The sequence below is a fragment of the Pleurodeles waltl genome, chromosome 9 (genome assembly GCF_031143425.1).
Source record: "Pleurodeles waltl isolate 20211129_DDA chromosome 9, aPleWal1.hap1.20221129, whole genome shotgun sequence".
NCBI lineage: Eukaryota > Metazoa > Chordata > Amphibia > Caudata > Salamandridae > Pleurodeles > Pleurodeles waltl.
Window position 1 is genome coordinate 937,930,302 of NC_090448.1, and position 21,683 is coordinate 937,951,984.

Sequence of the window (21,683 nt, forward strand, 5' to 3'; positions counted from 1 at the left end):
CCATCTGCAAAAGTTTTGCTATTGTCCTAACGTGCACCATGGTGCACCGCATAGTAAATACGGCACCCACATGGTGTCATGGGGGGGGTGCAAGAAAAGTGGCGCATAAAAGCTGATGTGCCACTTTCTTCTAAATATGGCCTATATTCTGGTATCACTGTAGCTTTGAAGGCTGTATTACGCCATATTACGCCATATGGTGTTTGGCAGCACGGTTGTTTGGCTTGGGAAATTAATCAAAAAAAGTTCAATAAAAACAGAGCTTTGTAAATATGTTACGATAGTTGCAGCTGTCGGGCAAGCTGTGTAGGTGTGCATTGTATGCATTTTTTTTCTTTGTGCTGAACAGGTTAGCACAAGACATTTATGAGCTAAGCCTGTCTATGTTCCTATCAAAAGCATTTTATAACTAACATCACAACATTTTTTTAGAAGTGATATTTGTGTGTCCAATGAAGTGTTCTGTTTCTAAGCATTATTATTTCCATGTTCATGTTGTCAACAGTTTTAGAGTTATTATTTACATTCTAAAAGTAGTTGTTTTTCAGTTGTAGATTTGCACATCACAATTCTATCAGACAACTTGGATCCAGGGGGCTGGCACTTTGGCTTTAGAAACTGCATGATTCTTTGTTTATTTTATGATGGTGCTCAGATGATCTGGGGTTCCTAATAGCATATCTTGCTTTCACCCTTTTTGTGTAATGTAATGAAAATAGCAATAGTAATACTTACACAGAGATGCTTCCATAGTGACAGGGAGTTATAAGTCCCCAATGTAGCACAGGTATACGTGGGCATATGGCGGCCTCGTGTTCTGGAGAGGAGGAGGGAACATGAGAACCTAGCTTCTGAAATAACAGCTTCGGGTAAACATGTATAAAAGTAAGAGAAATAATTTGCGTATCAATGAAAAACAAGTGTGGGGATTTGTGTGTCTTCAATGTTAGCCTGCCTTGTAAGAAGTTTGGGTCTTAACTGTGCATGCATGTGTTACAAGTTCCCCTGTGTGCATGCAGTCAGTGCCGGATTAAACATTGTGGAGGTCCCTCGGCAGTCCTAATTTCGGGGCACCCTTGCAAATTATCTCCTAATACGTTTTTAATTTTACCAACCCCCAATTTTAAGAAACCAATTTTATTACACAAAACTAAACATTACACATAGGTAGTTTGCACTGAATTATTTTTTACAAACTGACAGCTGACAGAAAATGAGCTTTTAAGAGACAAACTGTTATGTGAATCTGATGTTTATGGTCTATGTACTTTAAGCTGTTAATGGATACATTACCTTTATGCAGTATTTTCTCTACTGAGTCTTTAATGTAATTTTTTTATTTCTTTGAGTTGATTCATTTTTTTCTGTATTTAGGAAACAATTTTAAAAAGCTTTATTGTAATTTTCTTTCAAGATCAAATCAATATTTGTTAGAAATGGGGTCTTTGGCTGGCAGTCAGTATGCACTCTGTCCAAGCAGGGACCCTCACTCTAGTCAGGGTACGGGAGATACACACCTAAGATAAAACCTGCTCAGCCCCTTGGTAGCTTGGCAGAAGCAGTCATGCTTATCTCAGAGGCAATGTGTAAAGTATTTGTACCAACACATACAGTGAAAACACCATAAAATGGACACCACACCAGTTTAGAAAAATAGGCAACATGCATAGAGTCATGATTTTTTTAAATAAAAAGAGTCTTACTTCATAGAAAATAATGGATGTGTTAATGTTACACAAAGTACCTGGTTTGCATGAAAAATAAAGCCGCATGGGTGAGTGTGCGTCGGAAAGGTCAGCGAAGCATCAATTTCCTACTCACAAGTGAGACCGTGAGTCGTTTCTTCTCCGGTCGGGTAGGCGATGCGCTGTTTTTCTCTCCTGCAAGAGAGCGATGCGTCAATTCCCAGACAGCCACCTTGGGTCAGGGCAGATTCACATCAATTTTGGTGCCCAGCAACGAAGTGTGCAAAGTCCAGCTGCATGGTGATGAGGAACCACGCTGTGCGGGGCGTGTGTCAATTTCAGCGGCCACAAATGGGTGTTGCGTCGGTTCTCCAGCCTCGTTGCAGGTGGTACGTCTAAATTTTCCCCACACTGCTCCTGTACGTGGATTTCAACCCAAGAGTCCAGGTGCTGGCAGAGGAAGTCTTTGATGGGTCTGAGACTTCAAAACAGGAGGCAAGATCAGTCCAAGCCCTTGGAGACACTTCACAAGCAGGAATATACCACAAAGTTCAGGGTTTGTCCTCTTTCAGGCTGAAGCAGCAACTGCAGGACAACCCACCAAAGCGCAGTCACAGGCGAAGGGGCAGTCTTCCTCCTCCAACTCTTCAGCTCTTCTCCTTGGCAGAGGTTCCCCTTGAGTCCAGAAGAAATCTAAAAATCTGGGGGCTTGGGTCCACTACTAACACCCCTTTCTGCCTTTGAAGAAGGCAAACTTCAAAGGAAAGCCTCTGTTGTTCACAAGATCCTGCTTTGCCCAGGCCCGGCCCTAGACACACACTAGGGGGTTGGGGACTGCATTGTGTGAGGGCAGGCACAGGTCATTCAGGTGTAAGTGTCAGCTCCTCCCTCCACTTTAGCCTAGATGACCCATCAGCATATGCAGGCTACCCGCCATCTCTGTTTGTTCCACTGTCTGGTGGAGATTCAAAAACAGACCAACTGTCAGTCTGACCCAGACAGGGAATACACAAGCGGGCAGAGTCACAGAAAGGTTTAAGCAAGAAAATGCCCACTTTCTAAAAGTGGCATTTTCAAACTGACAATCTAAAAAACAACTTTAAAAAAAGATGTATTTTTAAATTATGAGTTCAGGGACCCCAAACTCTGAATCTCTATCTGCTCCCAACGGGAAACTGCACTTAAAAGATATTTAAAGGCAGTCCCCATGTTGACCTATGAGAGAGATAGGCCTTGCAACAGTGAAAACTGAATTTGGCAGTATTTTACTGTCAGGACATGTAAAACACATCACTACATGTCTTACCTTTAATATACACTGCACCCTGCCAATGGGGCTACCTAGGGTCTACCTTAGGGGTGCCTTACATGTATAAAAAGGGAAGGTTTAGGCCTGGCAAGTGGGTAAACTTGCGAGGTGGAATTGGCAGTTTAAAACTGCACACACAGACACTGCAATGGCAGGTCTGAGCCATGTTTACAGGGCTACTCGTTTGGGTGGCACAGTCAGTGCTGCAGGCCCACTAGTAGCATTTGATTTACAGGTCCTGGGCACCTCTATTGAAATCTACTATGGGCTTACTAGTAAATCAAATATGCCAATCATGAAAAGCCAATAACACACACAATTTACTCAGCAGTGGTAAAGTGCCCTGAGTACCAAATATTTATATTCTGAAAGATTTGCTATGTTGATTAGGATTATGTTTTTCATATTTTGGGAGTTTTGTTCATTAGTGTTTATCTTAAAATAGTCTTCTAGCTATTACTTCTAAGTAGTCTACTCCCGTTGTTGTTTATGAAGAGTTTTACTTGAAGCATGTCACACATTCCATCAGTTTTTTTGCTAATTTTAGCTTTAATTTGGGTTACTGACTGTTCCCTTCATAGGTTTGGTTCTGCCTAGTGTGGATTGGAAGGCATTCTTCCATCCTTCTAATGCATTGTTTGTTTTGGCTTCCAAAACCAAAGTGTTGTCATAGATAGTCCACCATAGTATTCAACACTTGAGTTAGGTTCTGTGCCCAGAGCGATGTAGTCTGCTACCCAATGTGTCTTCAAAATAATCCAATGTGGAACTTAGTTTTAGTTAGTTTTGTTGGTAAAAAAGAGGTTCTATAAGTACATTGTAGTGGATAGCTACCTCTGTGATAGGGACATGGGCTACTACTATCATTTTTTTATCTCAAAGGCAAATTGACTGCTTGCTGTGTATTCTATACTTGATGCAGATTGTTGGAGATGTCTTCATATGCTTTGATTGATATTATAGCAGAAGCCTTGCATGCCTGGGCTTGGATGGACTTTTTAAATGGTTTGAATCATGTCTTGGTCAAAGTGCATTAATATTTTCTGTGGATAATAGTTGTTTGTTTTATGTTTCATGTGGTTTAAGGGGTCTTAGTTAGTGCTACATTGTTTATTGAAATCTATTTTCAAGTTGTAGGTACACTTAAAATGAACCATGACAACCAGGACATTAGCCAAGTGTCACCAAAAAGTGACACATAAGTTAGAGGTTACTGATTTAAATTAAGAATGGGGAGGATCACCAAATAGTGTCTGACCAGAAAATAGCCCTATAACCACTTGGAAACAAAAGATCTAGCCTTTTGGCTTTGCCAATGCAGATCTTTTGGCTTTGTCAATACCTTTTGCTTATGCCATTCTGCTTTGGCAAAAAGAAAATTCTTGTTTGCCAATGTATATGTGCACATGTATCTTCATGCATGTGCACACATGAATCATGATGCTACAGCAGTTCAGCACGATGAGACTTGCATACCGCATGAGGCTGCTGCGTTTTTCTTTTATTTGTATTTGCCATTCCACTATTTTACGCACCAATCAATGAGCTGTACATTTTTAAAAAGTTATTAAATCATGCATGAACGCATGTTTTAGCAAGGGGTGACCAGCAGCCAGTTGCAGCTACTGTGCTCTCCTTCCCTTCAAAAAAGGACGCCTCAGGGAAGGTTGAGGCGAAAGGGTAGAGCAGGTAGAGGGAAATGTAAAAAGGGGTAAGAGTGGAGCGATGGCAACAAAGAAACTAGACAGCTGCGGATGCTTGGGAGGAAAAAAATGCAAAATCTTAAAAGAGAGGGATGAGGAACCAATAAAGGAGCTTGAGTGCCAGGTGGAAAGTTTTAATGAGTTTGGAAGAGAGGCTGTGGAATATGATGAGCACAGGGGTGGGGATTTTTTGAAGGGAGGAAGCCATACACAAGGAAGATAACAAGAAAAGACACACACTCCCATGGAGTATAAAAAGCAAATTACAAATTAGTTCCCTGAATGTGAACAGTGGAAGGATATAAGGGCTTAAACCAACTGAAAGAAGGAAAGTAATTGAATAAGAAGCAAGCAAATGGAAGGTACCATAAAGTCAACCACTGGGACGAAATAGGCTGGTTCTAAAATTCACTGTTAGTATTGTCCTCAATAGGTCTTTGATAACAGACAGCTAAAGACTTTCTGTAGGTACGACCCAAAAAATAAACTATGCCATCAATGAAAAGATGTACAGTTAATTAAGGCATCCAAGACTAGAAACCATTTTACATTTTACATTTTACAAGACATTTGAAGCCACAAATTGGGTATATCTCTGGTAAGTTTGTGGAGATGTTCATTGAGTCAACTTTGGCATATAGAGAAATAAGAGGCTTGCCCGATTAGTGTAAATGATTAGAAAAAGTATATCACACAGTTATGCATTACTCTCAATTTAACAATCGGATCTATGCAAGAACAAAATCTAAAGACTCACTCACCAGAGTTCTTACTTCTCCCAACAATATTGGAGATTTTGACACAAAATTAAACGTTCAAGGTTTTTAAGGGTAAAACATGTAGCATAAACAAATGGGTAGAAATATTAGAAACTTTGTGGATTGTCTTAAGAGCAAGGGGTACCTGTATCTTGGCAGAATAGCCTAATTTTGCTCATCTTCCAAACAGAAAGTAATCTATTCCCGGAAAACTGCTACTTGATAGACCCTTTTCCAAAAATATTTGTAATATATCTTTTGAAGAATAGCCAAGTCTATGGTTATAGCAATGCACTACTATTATGTGAGTTATATGGTTTTGGGCCAAATCTTCAATTGGAGATGACACACTTGCACTACACATACTCAATACTTTGCAACTAAATTGTAAGTGTGGTACACATACTTCATGGAATTTAGCACCACCCTTTGACTTTGTTGGATGGACAATCCTGTGGCAAAAACTTGAAAAGTAGGTTTTTTTCTTTTTGGTTGTCACTGATTATTTCTCTCTACACAGACACAAGGATTCATGCTTTAGTGTGAACTAGTTAACATTTCTCATTAAAGACACATAATTGACAGTGACAAGGATGACTCCAAGCAATGCCTTTTTTGTGCATATTTTATTACCAGCTTTTCAGTTTTTTTTAAATGCCTTATAATCTAAATCTAAATTAGGAAGTTGTCCCATTGATGCCTTGATGCATGCATACAATATTATTTAAATGGATCAAACTCCAGTGGGTCTAAAAAAGAAAATTGGAAATTCGAATGATGCTCTAACGAACATAGCATAAGGTTAAACATTACAAAATCAGAGTGTTTGCTAGTCGGAAATGCCACCATCATTTATAAGGCACCTGAAGTGTTGCGACCTGGAAACAGTTTCTACCTATAGCTTTCAAGGCTTTATGTTATCATCCAAATTATCATGGAATTCAGAAGCCACAAGGCAAAAAAGTAGTACTGATGGTTTTTATACCTTTCTAACTGGCTAACTGCAGAGCATTGCATATGTGATGCTGTATCCCATAATGCTGCTATGGTCATGGGGCACTTCTAATGCTGGTAGATTTTGATTAGTACCCTGAATTTAAATATGTCAGGAGACTGAGATATGACATAAGGGAGTTCTGCTTCTCACAAATGGTGGTCACATTCTCCAATTGCAGAGATGCAGACTAACCCAATAAGACAATACAAATATTTTGAATAACACTGCAATTAAAGATAGAGCTGGATGTTAAGTTTGTTCCGCACGTAGCACCATCTTAAAAGGGTCATTTTGCTAACAACATCAAATAAACCTTCTCTGATGGCTACTATTGGTGTTTGTTAGCAATGCATGAGTGACTAATTATAATTTAATGTATATTGTGCTTACTACTCCTGACGAGGCATTGAAGCACTTTACGGTGAGTAGCATGCTACTCCGGATCAAGGTTAGTGGTTAGTCCAGTAGACATTGTTATTAGTAATGTGCTCTCAAGAAAAAAATACATGCATTTAATCCATTTACTTTGTGATATATTAATACAAGTAGACGTGATCATTAGTTTGAGCTATGTGGTTTTAGGTGAATGATTGGCTTAGAAAGATAGAGTGGTTGAGATGAGGAAATGTTAGATTGCAGTTATAGGGTTTTAAAGAGGAGAGGTTATGTTATATGAAATGCGGTATCAGAACTGTAAAAAGAACTGCATTTTTTTCTTCACACTGGATGGCCCACTGAATGCCGCTTCAAAGCATCCAAGGGATGCATGAAGGAAAAGAGGTACCAGGTAACTAATAGAGTCTTCTTGCACTGTACTCCTTGGCCACTAAATATTCTCCAGGCTCCTGGCTAACTCTTTTTGTATGTGTTTATTTGTGTATCAAGTGGAACAGGGCCACAAACGCTCAGTGACACAAAAGGCTGTGGTAAAGCAAGGAGCTGACCTTGCAGAAACACTAGGATTCAGTACAGAATATGGGCATGAGATTAGTGAGATAAGTTCCACTGCCATGATGAATCTCTATGACAGGATGTGAGGGACGAGCTTGGCATATGTCGTAGGAGGTGGTACAGAAGGGCAAACACTGGAAACTGACCTAAGAACACTCCAGGGCTAAAGGATATTCCATTTGGAGAATGTATTGAAAACATGAAAAGGGAATCATAGAGAAATATCCAGTTTCTTACATACGTAGGCCAGGCATGAGTAGCCTAAAAGAGATCGGAGGGGCAGAGGCACAGTCAACCCCATATCATCCAATTGGTAAGTGGAAAGGTACCAGGAAACAATGGATTGCTGACAGATTGAGTGGTGAGGGATGCAAGCAGTAAACAAAACTCACACGTAAAGAGCTTTCAGGCCATGATGGGGCTTCTGAGATGCAGGAAAGCTGGGGCAGGCGGCCACATGCAGGCCAGTGGGGAAGTTGAGAGATATTATAACATTGTAGGAAGCTGGCTCTGTATATACTATATCAAAATGAGATAAAGTGTGCACAGAGTCCAGGGGTTCCCCAAAGGTTTAACAGAGGCTAAAGTAGAAAATACTAATGCTCTCTTTTGTTGTAGTGTGGTTGAGCAGTTAGGCTTATCATCGGGTAGTGCAAAGCATTTGTTGCACACACACAGTCAAGAAATTAAGCACAGACTCAATGACTAACTCTAGGCCAATTGTTTTTATATGGCAAAAATATAATTTGTTACTTTATTACTAGAACCAGACAAACTTTGTTGCAGGTAAGAACAGTTGTAGGTAGGTATCAAGCATATGTGTCAAATGTAATTTCTTTGGTTTTAGCAGATAAAGCAGTTTACAAGTAGCAATTTTATATTTCAAAATGTGCCAGTGCAATTTTTCATAAGAATCAATGCAGTCCCAGGTGAGGAAAAGTATTAGTACAATTTGAAGGTAAGTACTCGACTTACAGTTCCATTCTCTGGGGGTTAGGATGTCCTTGGGTCAAAGTTCAAGTTGACCCCAAACATTCACCACCCGCAACACAGGCCCACCGGGTGCAGAGGCCAAAGTTGGTGTGTGATTTAGAATGTGATCCTGTTGAGACTGGGGCACTCAGTAAAGATCTGCTGGCAGGCAATTACTCGCATCCTCAGGGTACAGACCTGGGGGGTTTAGAGGAGCACCTTGGGGGGCACAAGTCTACACCAACACACAACCTCAGCGGCACTGGGGCGGCCGGGTGCAAGGTGCAAACACAGAGCTGGGTGCCCAATGCTTTTCAATAGGGGGACCCCCAGGGGTCACAAAAGATGCTACAGGCTGGGTCCAAGGGGGAGGTTCCGGGAAACCACACGCTGGACAAGGAGGAGGGCCACCTGCTGGACGTTGCCGGACTGTTGGTCGGGTTCCCCAAGGCCTGGGGGCTGCGGGTGCAGGGGTACCTTTAGGCATCTGGAATCTTTGACGGATCTGGTTGCGGTGAGGGGAGGTCCTCTGGTTTCAGGCTACAGGAGTCATTGTGTTGGCCAGGAGGGGTCAACCCAGGATGTACACAAAGTAGAAATCGCCGGGGGACCTGCTCTGGACTGGTGGGCCACCTGGACACGGGCTTTGGGTGTCGGGTGCAGAGTGGATGGGGCTCGCACATCCGGGGCAGTTCTGTAGTCCTTTTTGTTGGAGTTTCTTGTGGATAGGGCAGCTGTCCTTGGGAGTCCTTTGTCCTCTGCTGGGCAGGCAGTCCTCTGGGGGTTTGTAGGGGTCGCTGGTCCTGTGGGATCTGTCACCTTTTTGTAGCAGGGCTTCTGAAGCTGCAGACAAGCTGGTAGGGCAGGGGCCAAGTCAGTTGGTGTCTGGAGTCTTCTCTCCTGGGGTCAACTTAGCAGTCCTTCTACTTGCTTCTTTCTTATTTTCTTCTTGAGGTCACCAGGAATCTGGTGAGCTAGGTTCAGGGAGGCCCATAAATGTTAGATTTTGGGGTGTTCCAGGGGTCAGAGGGCAGTAGCCGATGGCTACTCTCCCCTTTTGGGAGGGAGGCACATTCCTAACCCTATTAGTCCCTGTCCTCCAAACCAAGATGGAGGATTTTGCAAGGAGGTGGTCACTTCAGCTCTGGACACCTTAGGGGTGGTCCTAGCTGTAGTTCTCATTCCTCCTTGTTTTACCTTATGTTCCCACAGGACCTGCTGCCAAAAGCGGAGCTTCGTCCAGGAACGGGCATCTCCACTAGCTGGAGTGCCCTGGGGCACTGTAACAGGAGGCCTGAGCATTTGAGGCCCACCACCAAGTGTTGCAGTTCCTGCAGGGGGCAGGTGAGAAGCACTTCCACCCAGAGCAGGCTTTGTTTCCATCCCCAGAGAGCACAAAGGCTCTCACCCCATGGGGTCAGAAACTTGTCTTTTAGTGGCAGGCTGGCACAGACTGATCAGCCTTACACTAAAGGGTTGGTTAAAATACAGAGGGCATCTCTGAGATGCCCTCTGGGTGCACTTTACAGTACATCCAATACTGGTATCACTGTGGGTTTATGGAGCTGAGAAGTTTGATACCAAACTTCCCAGTCTTCAGTGAAGGCATCATGGAACTGTGGAGTTCGTAATGACAAACTCCCAACCCATGTACTCAATATGGCCACACTGCACTTACAATGTCTAAGAATGTACTTACATACTGTAGGGGCATATTGCTCATGCAGCTATGCTCTCACCTGTAGTATAGTGCTCCCTACCTTAGGGCTATAAGGCCTGATAGGGGGTGACTTACCTATGCCACAGGCAATGATTTATGGGCATGGCACCCTGAGAGAGATGCCATGTCGGCTTCAACTTTTCCTCCGCACCAACACACACAACCTGCAATGGCAGTGTGCATGTGTTTGGTGAGGGGTCCCTTAGGGTGGCACAATATATGCTGCAGTCCTTAGGGACCCTCTCTGGCCACAGGGCCCTTGGTACCACTTTTACAAGGGACTCATGTGTGTGCCAGAGGTGTGCTAATTGTGGAAACAATGGTACAGTTTTCTAGAAAGAACACTGGTGTTGGGGCCTGGTTAGCAGGATCCCAGCACACACAGTCAAATAAGCGCAGATATCAGGCAAAAGGTGGAGGGGTGTAACTGCAGCAAGGACCAGTTTCCTACAAACATGAAATGGCTTCTGAGGGCTGGAGCAAGGTCAGCAACATCTTGACTTGTGGGGAAATGGAAGGATATTGGAACAGGGCGGGGTCTGCCATAATACAGCAGGCAACACAACAGCAGACGAGCAATGGCAGAGTTTGGAAAAATATTCAACCAACCCACTTACGAAAACGTGATGCCAGTAATCTGATTAGTTTCTGCACAGAACTGCTCCCCACTTTGCTCTCACGAATAATTACTATCTGAGTGATGTAATCCATTAGGCCTTGCTACGTAAATTAACTGCCCTTCCGCCATCTAGATAAGAGCACAAGCCATAAATTATTCCGAGGCTGACAATTAATGTGCATTTCCACTTCCTTAAAACGTGGGGGAGGAGAAGAAATCGTTTTGCACAGTTGCTCGTCCACTGGCCAAAGCATTTTCTCAGCTGCTGTACCATCTCAAACTGTTGTTTTGATTATTTTATTTTGAGTGGTTTGCACTTTCGAGCCACTTCAAAAAATACTTTTAAAGATTCTACAGACGGCAGGTAGCACAGGAAGACCTAAATGCTCCCCTCTGCGTATGCCATGAAAAAACAGTGCCCATAGTAATTCTTCTTGTCCCACTGCGTTCGCGTGAATACTCATACCATGTCTACAAATGAATGAACTGGCAGAAGGCATTGTTCCTCCCTCACCTCACAGAAACTAAACGGATGCCTTTCTAAGGGGGGGTGACTTAACTGCATCTCTCCAACAGCTAATCTCGCTCACAATGTCCCCTTAGGGCCACCATACAGGAAGTGGATATCACAAGCTGACTCCTTTCTGTCTGGTCCAGGGACAAACGATGTACTCAGGTCCATCCTTCCTGTTACACCCCCTGACCAGGCACTCACCTGTTGTGTGTGTGCTTAGCCTTGGCAGTGATGTATAATACAAATCCATATTATAAAACACAGGAAGTTCTCTGCTTTTAGGTCTGTTTTGGCAGCGCAGCTGTCTACATGACCTTTTGTTACCAAATCTTTCAAATATACGCAGAGTCAATTTTGGCTTCACCCAGATTAACACGGCTCGCTCACGTCATGCTATTGGCTGTTTGGCTTATCATTTCACCTTCCAGGAAGTGTTTCAATTGGCGTGCACGAACAATGACATTACTTTGAAAAGTGCAATCATCACTCGGTTTGTCGCATTCAAATCTGTACCTCCTACCCACATCTTGAAATAAAGCAATCATGTTTTTTGCTACTTTTGCCGCAGGATTGTCTAAAATGACAAGCCATGCCTCAATATGACAATGTTTCTACGTGCGACGCATGTATATAATAATTATATATTGTTGTGTTGACATGCATGAGCATCTCAAAGCCAAACCTATCAGGTATGTCAATTCTTCCTCACTTGGCAGTCTGTGTAGCAGAGGCCTGTTTTTTAATGCAGGACCTCTCACGTTGTCTTTAGAAATGTTTATATAAGTAGATTTGCTCGCACCTACTTAGCAGTGGATTCGTTTTGGTGCGCAGACCTCCTTCTTTTGAACTTCGTACCAGTGGCGATCTGTTCCAGTATGTGCCACTCAGGTGATATCCTATGCTATGACTTATCTTCTAAGGCATTCTTGTTTGTGGGTATTGCGGTCAAAGGGCCTGATTTATATCTTGGCAGTAAGGATACTCGGTTGCAAAGGTGACGGAATACCCTTACCACTGATACTCCATCGCAATGGTGACAGGGTTTCTTTACTGCCATGATGATGGCCCATCTGTCCAATTTAAAGGCGGGCCTACCATAGTGTGTCTGCCATGACCAAACTTTTCCGACAGCCTGATGGAGTAAGGGCCATTGAGGAATTGTCTATATGTCCGACGACTAAATTTAGATAACCGAACATGTAGTTGTTTTTTACTGCCTATCACTAGAAGGCAAACCCTGGCAGTAAGGGGAAGTAAAACACTAACAATTCCCCCTTCCCCCTTGCCATGAGAGATAACTCTTATAGTGAAAAGGACTTTTTTTTTTTACTTTCAAAAAGAAAATGCCAATTCAGGGTTTTCTTTTGAAAATTAAAAAAAACATTTGTTTGGATGGCGGACAGAGCTGTGTGTCAAACTTTTAGAAAAGCATTGACAGGACCTGCAGTGACAGGGTTCCCTGCCAATGTTTTAGAAATTATCCCTGGCTTGTCACGCTGGGACTCCATCAGATGGCGGAGTAATTTCCTCCATCACCCTGATGAAGCAAACTCCGTCCGTCAAATAATAAATCACCCCCAAAGTATGCAACATGTAATGAAGGATGGGGCTGTAGAGAAGCAATTGTGCAATTGATAATGAGTATACTTGGGAATGTTTTTCGTTAATAGATTTAGTCACTGGAGTCTCTATCATTCTGTGGCAGAATGGATGACAATTGTGTCCTCTAATTTTTGTATGAGAGATTTAGATGTGGATTGGGGGGACTGTGTGGTTGAAGAGTCCACCCACCACACACAATTCATTCTCCGTTCAGCATCTACTTACCATGCAACATCCATTGACCTTTCACCATTCGCCATCCCATATTCACTATCCATGAAACCGATAAAAATCCAAGGTCTTTTGTGTTCTGGTGATGGCCATGTAAAATATGCACTCATAGTAGATATTTACTCAACAATTAAGAAAGTGGTTTATGTTTTGTTAGTGTTTTGGAAAGATCTATATTAAACCCATTGCACTCCTATCACTAAATATAATTAGTTCCATTCCATTTAGCATTCCTTCACCAGCCACCACAATTCAAAACCCATTTTTCATCCATTTATCGTCTATTCCTCATACAACCATGCAACATTTAATCATCATACACCTTTCACCTCCCACCATTCACCATCCTTTTACCATCCTTTCACCAGATGCAATCTATTTAGGACCCATCTACCACTTACCGTCTAGTTGGCATTTGTTCACCATTTACTTCAATGCACCATTCATCATGCCTTCCCAAATTTATCATTCATTTACCATCCTTTGGCTGCCCCAAGACCTGGACGTGAACTTCTAGATGAGTGAGGTTTCTAGTTCTACAGTAGAACATAGTGCGAAAACGTGGCCTCTAGGTATGAGCAATACCTAAGGAGAGGCATTGAAAATTGAACACAATCCTGCACAAGGGGCTTCAAACAATTGACAAAATACTATTGATTCTCTTCAGAACTGAGTACAACATTTCAGATGTGGACTCCAAATTGCAACACAATTTGAAGGTTCAAGCTCTCCCGGACAGCACACAGTACATTTCTAACAAAACCTTTCTTATTTTAGGCTGTGAATATGCCCTTTCTACGCCAAACTTCCTTTTTGCTCTTCTTGTTACGTTGTCATTTTGGTTACTTACTTTGAAGTAATTAAATATGGGAACTCAAAGATGCCCCAAAACAAAGGAACTGGCATTCTTAGTGCCTCTACAGGAGCTGATTTGTGTATCTGAGGGGAGTTTGCACTGTAGCTGACTGTTCTTGAGTTAGAGGAGTTAGCCCTTCACTGCCAAATGCTGTAATTGAGTTGTATATGATAGCGAAGCTTAGTACAATCGTTTCACTACCTACCTAACAGCCAAAATGATTGGCTGTGGCTTGATATTTAAATTACTAGACGGATGTCGTTTGTCAACATTCATTTTCTCAAAAAATGAAAGTAACCTACTCTGTACATTTTACATTCTTAGGCTGAGATGGGGAAAAAAATCTGTTCATCATGTACATGCGTACTTTTAACATTCGCAAAGCAGAATTTGCCGCATAAGTCTAGTGGGGATGTAAAGCATTTTTTAAGTTAATTAAATAATTAATTCCGTGGGCGACGTGCTCTAAAATTAAGAAAGGAAATTAATTTGACGTTAATTGGGTCTACCTTGGCGTGGGGGATCTGTGGAGCTCGTGCTGCATATTCATAGAGTGGAAGAGATCAAAACGCCTTGCTTACTCGTTCTTTTGAACGTGTTAAGAATTAGACCTATCAAGGAGATGGGTAGCTACTGAGCAACCAGCCAAAGGGAAGCGCCCTAATGTGCAATTGTTACTCCGGTTTATAATATTAAAAATATTGTGCTAGTTTTCTAAAGATGCCCTTATTCTGCGTCGACAGCTTGAACGTGTGTTATATTCTGTCTTCTTTGCATTGCTTCCCCCACCTACTGCTGTGTTAAATTCCACATTTTTTCATGGTGGGGACCTGGGTCAGACTTTGAGAGAAAATAGGCTCCAGCTCTAAAATAAAAATGAGCCCCATTAAATATGCCATGTCGGATCAGTTGTAAAGTTGTAAAGGCATACTATATAGGTGTTTTGAAAGGTATGCATTTATGTTTGCTGTAGACAATGTTTTTGGTAATACAAGGCACATCAACAGTATATTCGGACTCACCACACCAAAGCAGGCCTACAAACAGAAAAAACAACTATTTTGCTGAGCCAATCGATCCAGCCTTTCACATAGCTGGTTACCTCAAGTAGTTACTAGATGTCCATCTTAAAGCAGAAAAAAATGTGTGAAGTCTTAAACAAGGCTGCATCCCTTCAGAACTTTACTAGATGTCCATTTCAAGTCAGAAGCAACTGCTTATCAAGCCTGTAACAAAGCTGCAATAACTCTGTTACTAAATGTCCCTCTTGAGTAAGATGCAACTGATTAAAAGATATCCCTCACAAAGTTGAGGGTGTGTGGCTTCCACACAGAAGGGTACATATCCATTTTTGTAACTCTACCAAATTGTGCTTAATTTCAATAGGATAAGTACATATGTGAATGTTGGTATGTGCTGATAAATCAACATGGCAACTTCCAATAGATGTGGTGATTACCATGGAAAACTTGTAAAGACATCCGGGTGTATACATGATTACCAATCACAGGTTAAGTCAAGTGCCTTCTACTGTATTGTTGGGAAATAGTTTTTTTGATTCACTCTATATTTATGTTCCAGTAAAATGCCCACTGCCTTATGCTATGGGCTGTGGTAGGAAAAAGCAAAAGGCAAGCCAACAGTTAAAGATATTTGGTGAAGGGTTTATGCATGTTTGTGTGTGTGTGTGTGTATTCACTGAAAAAAACAAAGGCTGAAGTAATGTTATAGTTAGGTGAATATGTCAGTGACAACTTTAACATTTCAAACTAAAAAAAGAAAATAGAAATTCGCCAGTTAACTATTACTTAAATCCCCACCATGCACTGTTTATGACCTCAAAAATTACATCACTCATGACATATTCTATGACATCATTCATGACATCACTTGTCATCTCAAACAACATCATTCATGACCACTGAATACATCACCATATGAGTATGTTAGTTTGTTTTAGAGTTTACATAGTGGTGGATAACTGCCATATTAATTGTCTACCAAATTTTGTACAGGTTGTGTCCAGCTAATGCTTGCTTCAGAAAATGGACTATCTGTAAAGATCTCACCTACAGTATGAAGGCTGCAGGTGGTATAATCTTGACCATCTTCAAACATTGGTTATTTTAAGCTACTAGAATGTTTTGTGACTAGTGTTGCAAAGAGTAGGTCACTTGGCATGCCTCCCGAGCCTCATTAGGCCCTGGGGATCTATCCCCAGGGCTGTATATATTTTAAAGGGGAGTGGGGCAAAGGGGTCCTCTTCCCAAAGCCTCTTTAGGCTTTGGGGACCCCATCCCTACAGGGCCATTTTTTTTAAAGGAGAGAAGATCTTGCAGCCAGGCCCTGTGGGCAACCCCGCACCTGTAACCAACCCCACCCTGTGGGTCTGTGAGTGGGAGTGGCAATATAGGTGTGTGACTGGGTGTGTGTGGGTGTTTAAGTGGGTGTGAGACTGTATGAGTGGGTGTGTGAGTGGCTGTGTGGGTGGCTATGTGGGTCTGTGAGTGGATGTGCAAGTAGTTTTGTGGGTCTGTTATTGTGGGTGCGTGAGTGGGTGTATGAATGGTTGCGTGAGTCTGTGAGTGGCTGTGTGAGTGGTTTTGTGGGTCTGTGAATGGGTGTGTGAGTGGCTGTATGTGAGTGTGACTGGTTGTGTGAGTCTGTGACTGGGATGGTAGTGGTTTTGTACATGTGTAATTGGGTATGTGAGTGTGTGATTGGGTGTGTGAATGAGTGTGCAGGTGGGTGTGAGAGTGGGTGTATGAGTGGATGCATGGGTGTTTGAGTGGGTGCATGAGTGGTTGTGTTGGTGTGTAAGTGGGTGTGTTAGTGGATGTGGTGAGAGGTTTTGTGAGTCTGTGACTCATGTGGTAGTGGTTTTGTGAGTCAGTAAGTTGGTGGGTAAGTGTGTGTGAATGAGTGTGTGAGTGGGTCTGTGAGTGGAATTTTTTTTTTTTAATTGGGATCTGGATCCGTAGCGGATTTATACAGCAGGCCTCGCTGAGCTCCACTGAGGATCCTCGGATCCTCAGGCACCCCTAACACAATGTTTTTGGCCAAATTCTTGCCTAGGAGGGGGTCCCTCAGAAACCCCACCTTCAGTCCTATGAGATTAGGCTACCTTTATCGTCACTCCTTATATCCTATTTTACCTTTATTCACCCCCCCGGAACCATGTCCCAACAGGCAAAATGGCATGCACAACTTTTCTCCCAGGTTGCAGCCAGCCAATCATGGCATTTCTGTTGACAACTGGATCAGCAGGGCTAGTTCAGTGAATCCACTTCTCTAGATATACATACATCTTTTTCCTTTAATAACTACAAAACTACTGATCAGATTTACACCAAATTACAAAAAAAGATCTGTCTGTACCAAATTCGGTGTAATTCCGTTCAGCCTGTCAGGCTGTAGTCAATCTAAAATCCCTAGGGGAAATTGCACAGGATAACGTGTTTCAGATCTCCTTTTTTTAGCCCCTACTTGACGAAACACCCTGAAACTTTCCGGGCAGCAGCTGAAGTGACTAGCACACTAGGTTTGAAAATGTTGTGAAGATTCATGAAACAGTGCAAAAGTTATTGGCAAAATAAAAAACACTTTTCCTATGGAAACGATGTCCTCACTATACCTAGCTACTGGTGACCACCAGTATGTAATATGTATAATTATTCCAAGTAAATTTTAATCGCTGTATCACAACCTCTTAAATGTGGTCGGTCCGTGGAGGGATGGCGAGCCCCAAATATTCCAACTCACGCCGATGCCCACTAATCATATTTTATAGAGAAGTGAAACCTCGTAACCACGGCCACATAACCCAGTGTGCCTCATTTATTATGACAAATGGCAGAAAGAAACTCAACGCGTTTCGGAGCAAAGCTCCTTGCTCACGAGTGCAGTTTGTCAAAACATTTCGAAAATCAATTCACATCCTACATTGTCATCCTTAACCAAACCCATTACATAAACATAAAAGAAGGAATAAAACAACACATTCACATGATTATCGACTACACGTGGTGGCCATTTTGAAATGGACTGTTTCTCAATGATAAACTAATATCCCTCACCTAAAGCTAATCAAAACATAACCTATGTTCATTTTACAGCATTACTTTTAATCAATTGCCCATTATTTCATTATCAAAAAATTCTATACATTATAGAATTATGCCTTTGTTGGTGTTATTTGCACAATTATGAAATTAGAAAAAATAAATATGTTTTATATAAATGATAATACTTATCATAACATTTCTTGAGAGCATTCCCCACTCAATATCGGGGACAAGATATAATACCTCTTCTGGCTCCATCAGTTTGGCCCAAATACTTCATTTCCTGCAACACATAAACAAGAATGTATAATATATAATATATAACGCAACTATTACCAAATAACCCAGTACTACTCACCTTGAAAATCATAAAGACAAAATTAATAATATACCCTATGTGGATAATCACAAACTCTCTCCATGCTCATTAATCATACCGATACTATTGTAGTAGCCTAGATGAGCTGAAAGTTCTTCATCCATGTTCAGTCCCTTGGGATGAAGGGTCTTGTATTTAATGATTAATTTAGATTCAAGCCTTCGTAGTTCTTTTTCCCTGTTGCCACCTCTTATGTATACAGGAACATTATCCAAGACACAATATTTTAACAAATTTGTATTTTTGCCATGATGACATGCAAAGTGTCTTGCACTGGATACTGCTTATCTTCATTCTTAACCGCTCTAAAATGTTCCAGGATTCGTTTTTTTGCCTTGTGTATTGTACTACCTATATACAATTTATCACAAGGACATTGCAATGCATACACCACAAATTCCGTGTTACAGGTAAGATGTTTTCTTATTAAAAATGGTTTCATTTCTTTGGATAACGCTATTTCTCTGCAACTCGTACTAAATTTACACGCTTTACACATACCACAAATGAAGAAACCCTGTATAATTCTTTGTGAATTCTGGAGTGGAGACTGTACCAAACCCATGTATAGCTTGTCTTTTAATGAGGGACTTCTTCTAAAAGTTATTTGTGCTTTTTCTTCAACAAAATTTCTAATGTTATCTTCTACTGTTAATATATTCCAGTACTTATTGAGACTCCGTCTAACTTCCTATGACTGATTATGAAAATTAGTAATAAAACTCACAGACATTTGAGTATCAGCATTCTGTTTCTTCAGTGAAATTAATGCTTCTTCTCGGCAATTGATTAATAGAAATGCTGTAAAATGAACATAGGTTATGTTTTGATTTGCTTTAGGTGAGGGATATTAGTTTATGATTGAGAAACAGTCCATTTTAAAATGGCCGCCACATTTAGTCGATAATACTGTGAATGTGTTGTTTTAGTCCGTCTTTTATGTTTATGTAATGGGTTTGGTTAAGGATGACAATATAGGATGTGAATTGATTTTCGAAATGTTTTGACAAACTGCACTCGTGAGCAAGGAGCTTTGCTCCAAAATGTGTCGAGTTTCTTTCTGCCATTTGTCATAATAAATGAGGCACGCTGGGTTATGTGGCCATGGTACGAGGTTTCACTTCTCTATAAAATACGATTAGTGGGCATTGGCGTGAGTTGTAATATATATAATTATATACAATTATATATATATATATATATATATATATAATATATACAGACAGAGAGAGAGAGAGATAGATAGAGAGAGAGAGAGAGAGAGAGGGAAAGAGAGATATTTATATATATTTGTATGTATATATATATATATATATGCAGGTGTAGATATCTAACATATAAATATATACATGCACACACACACATATATATATATATATATATATATATATATATATATATATATATATATATACTATTACCTACTGGCAGTCACAAGTTGGTAGTTATAGTTAGGATCTAATTTCTATAGAAAAAACATATTTTGATTTGTCTAAATCTTTGGTGCCGCTTGACGAATCTTCAAGAAATTTTCCAAACAAATTTGATGCTTATGTCAGCTGCTGTCTGGAAAGATTTGAGGTGACCCATCAAACAGAGACAGAGAAAAGCGGGGGGGGGGCAAAAGGTGCATTTCCAATGTTAATTGCGATAGGGATTTTGAACAGGTCCACAGCCCAAATCACTGGACGGAATTAGACAAAACTTGGCAGAAATGTAGATCTTGGTCCAGAAAGCACCCTTTTTTGTCATTTGGTGTAAATCCATTCAGTAGTTTTAAAAATATTAAAGAAAAAACAAATTTGAATATATAGGGACACAAAGGCTCTGCAAACCCTCCCGATCTCATGCTGAGAACTGATTGGCTGCTAACCCTTCAATCAAGAAGTGTTGTCAGCCATATTGAGACTTGGGTCCAGCCGAGTCCCCAACAAAAATATTAAGAAAAAGAAAAGGGGCCATTGTGGGGACACTATGACCCCTTAGCTCTGCTGCTGGGGTCTCAGACAGACCCCCCAGAGAATAAAAGCACTTTTTTGTTGTAATTTTCAGTGGGAGTCGCAGTGGATCTGCAGCTCCGCTGAAATTTTAAAAAAACAAGCACGGGCTCCTGTGCTTGTCTAACTGCAGCCTGCAGGTGGGCCAGGTCCTGGAGCCATTGAGGAGGGAGGGCACCCAGCACCCCCGGAGACTGCACCTCCCCCGGGCTTCAATCAAATGTAATGTATGGGGGCCATGCAGCCCCCCCCAGCTCCGGGGACCACCACCTCCCCGGGACTCCAACTAAATGTAATGCAGGGGTGCTGTCTGCCCCCTCACTGTCCCTGGGACTCCCACTTCCCCGGTGCTCCAATAAAATGTAATACGGGGGGATGCATGGCCCCCCGGCGACCCCAGGGACCACCACCTCCCCAGGGCTCCAATCAAATGTAATGCGGGGGCTGAACTAAAAGATGAAGGGGTCCGTTGTGGACCCTCGGGCCCTGGGGTTCACCACCTCCCTGGGCTTATTTTACTTTGGATTTGGGCTGCATGGTCCCCCACGAGGAGCCATTGATGGCCCTGGGAACCTCCATTCTCCATGGTGGGCTCCTGCTATGCTCTCTGGGCGTAGCTGTTTGCTCTCTCTTGGCTTTGACAGCTCCCACCAAGTGAGAGCAAACACTTCACTTTCTGCAAGTGAGAGCTCTCAAACAGCTTTCACTTGCAGAAATTGAAGTTTTCATCTACTTCCTTGAAGGGAAATCAAATGAAAACATTGCTCCCATAAGCAGGGAGCTGCTATTTAATGCAGCTCCCTGCTTGTGGGAGCAATGCTGACTCCCGCGGGACATGGTACGTGGGGAGCTGGCTAGGACTGCAGGGGCCTTGAGGCTCCCCCCACGGTCCTGACACTCTCTCTCTTCCATCAAATAATGGGATTAAAAAGATGGAGAGAAAATGTAATTGAAATGGTCTCTTCACACAATGACTTCAAAGCATCAGACTAGAAAGATGTTTTGTAAAAATGCTATAGTTATGTTTGGATACACAGGAGAACAAAGTCACTTCTGGCCTAATGGTCAAGGTCTTGTGGTGTCACTCAGTAATCTGAAGGTTCAAATCCTAATATCGTTTGGCAGTGTGTTTGTTTAATCAATAGTGTTTTGACTGTTAAACCTTCCTAGTGAGGGAGCATTCATGTTTCTTCCCTATCCCATGTGTGGGTTGAATGTTATAGGTATGTCTGGAAACGGAAAGGTAGGAAGACACCTGTGGCGTAATGGTTAAGGTCACAGACCTCACATTGAAAGTTGAGGCCTCTGCTCCAGGTGTGTCTGTGG

The 21,683-nt window shown here is 41.8% G+C and overlaps 1 protein-coding gene and 1 long non-coding RNA gene across 3 annotated transcripts in view; one reads left to right on the forward strand and one right to left on the reverse strand.

Moving 5' to 3' along the window:
• Positions 1–21,683, reverse strand: part of LOC138260130 (uncharacterized) — a 234,893-nt gene that overhangs the window by 88,997 nt on the left and 124,213 nt on the right. The window contains exon 2 of the long non-coding RNA XR_011198811.1: positions 18,225–18,264. This is a non-coding gene — a long non-coding RNA (uncharacterized lncRNA). The remainder of the gene's footprint in view (positions 1–18,224; positions 18,265–21,683) is intronic.
• The window catches only part of EML1 (EMAP like 1), a 752,203-nt gene that overhangs the window by 43,896 nt on the left and 686,624 nt on the right, over positions 1–21,683 (forward strand). The gene's annotated exons all lie outside the window — the stretch shown is intronic.